This window comes from Miscanthus floridulus, chromosome 19 (assembly GCF_019320115.1).
Source record: "Miscanthus floridulus cultivar M001 chromosome 19, ASM1932011v1, whole genome shotgun sequence".
Taxonomy (NCBI): Eukaryota; Viridiplantae; Streptophyta; class Magnoliopsida; order Poales; family Poaceae; genus Miscanthus; species Miscanthus floridulus.
In genome coordinates, this window is record NC_089598.1 from 50,991,931 (window position 1) to 50,994,237 (window position 2,307).

Consider the following 2,307-nt stretch of genomic DNA (forward strand, 5'->3'; position numbering starts at 1 on the left):
GGACTTGGAGGAAGAAGCAGCTATCGAGCAGTTAGGGTTCAATGTGTTGCACACTCTGAGTCATGAGGTCGGTCCAGGTCTTTTGTCTTCGCTTTTGCCTCCGCCAAGGCACCAAAACGTCCTGGAAAAAACCTCGAACTCCCGCCAAGATGAAATGTTGTGTCACCAACGGTTTAGGGTACTATCCGCAGAGGCGGTACATAATATGTTTTTACAAACCACTTTGAATCTCGTTTTTAGTGCAATGAGGTGCTTCTTTACTTCTTTATTTGAAATTCGATATTGACTCCGTGCATGCTTTCAATGGTTTCATATATTTAATAACCAGCTTCTGATGGACATGGATACATTGCAGCTCCTACACTAATTTATCCATGTTACACTGTTGTTGTCAAGAAATAAACATTGATCCACACAACACAGTAAAGACCAGCATGAGATAAATATAAGGGTACATATTCGTAATGCTCCAACTCTAATGGTTTTCAGGCAGCAACTGTGGTGCCACCTTGGATTTTTTTATGTGATATAATGATATAATAAATGAGAGAGAAGGGAGAGTGGAAGCGATCAGATCTCATGCAAGACATGTTTTGAAAGGAAAAAAACTAATGCACTATCAAATTTTGCACCGGAAGCAGGTTGTTTATTCGTGATTGGTGGGGAAGAATGATGAGTGGCTGCATAGTTGCTTAGGGCATCCGCAGCGGTGCTATCGATTTCGATAGCTGCCACAGGACCAAATCAGACATGCACACATATGTCAATGTTAGTTAATAATAAATTACTCTCTCTCTCTCTCTCTCTCTCTCTCTCTCTCTCGGATACTGTGATTGGCGGCCAGAGTAAAAAAAGCAATATGCACCTATCTGTGTTCGCTTTAATAGGCTCCACACTAGCGCTGAAGAAGTCGCTAGCGTTTCACTTTTTTCTCGTTTTCTCCCCGCCACGTCAATCCGAACCTTCCACCAAGTCTACTCAGCTAGAGATTTGATAGTTGTTGGGAACGCCCTTAGGCTATGGATAGATATAGTGCAGTGGTAACAATAGCTTCTAGATGGTCGGGATAGAAATTTGCTATTTTGTGGTGTTTGGGTTGGGATTGGCCTAAATAATCATCCGTATCAACTACTAGGATATCTGATATTCACCACATTAAATGAGAGCTCACGCTCTAGGTGCCAGTACCTCATACAATTAATGTCTCTAGCTAGTCATGATAGTCCATATAATTTGAAATCACAGTTATCATTTATGGTCGTACAAATCCAAGATTTTTCAAGCGCATGCTCACTGTGGTAGTTGAATTGTCATCTAATTAAGATTACAGGTTTAAATGAAGAATGTCACTAGATCAAACTTTTGACTAGGATATATAATTAAATGTATACCATCTTCACTCTTATACCATATCTTATAGATTTTGTATATTTGTGGTTGTATCTCTAGAATCTCGACCCATTTATTTCATTCAAGTGAAATATCTCTATATGCCACACGCCATTATTATATTTTCGATATTTGAAGTGATCTGCGACTCGGAGAGCTATAACATTAACGGAAATCATTGAACTGAAATTAAAATATGTGAAGATACGAAGGCAAAATCTTGCTTGGACATTAATCTTCAATTATCTCCACCCTTCAACAACCCCCACCTCCTCTTATAAGAAGCCATGATACTATGGTAGAGGCACATGTAGAATCTATAGGCAGAAATCAACACCTTTTTCTTTGCTTAGTAGACCTTCCATGGAGGATCAATCATGGAAGGCCTACTTCTCCCATCAGCCTCCTCCAAAACCTTGCCTAACCAAAATAATATCAGATCTTAAGAAGAGAGAACTAGCTAGGCCCACATTTGTATGCCTACAATGCACCAAGGAGTCTAGTTCCCAACCAGCCATGGCTTCCCACTGCAAACAACATGTCTAGGCCGGCATGCCTAAGGGGACTGTTGAGCACATTAAGTATTATCCAGACCACACATATTTTTTCTTATGCAATGATGCTCAACCAAGTTCATCATCTGCTGATGGAGTCTTGCCACAAGGGCCAAACCAGACCAAGCAGCAGGTACCTTGGTCAAGCTACAAAACTATTTTTGCTTATGCTGGAAGTCCTTTCATGTCACATCAAGCAAGTCTCGTGAGAGACAACCATAACAGAGTTGCTCCGAGGACAACTCCTGTTGGAGTCAAGCCCGACATTGACCTGGCCCTACGGTTGGGTCCCGCTCTTCGTACATCTGATGGCTCCACCATACAGGCCGGGTTGGATGACAATCTAGTGGCTAGATTCAAGTAG

At 41.4% G+C, this 2,307-nt stretch overlaps 1 pseudogene; it reads left to right on the forward strand.

Moving 5' to 3' along the window:
* Positions 1-1,752: 1,752 nt before the first annotated feature.
* On the forward strand, positions 1,753-2,307 carry LOC136526020 (uncharacterized; annotated as a pseudogene).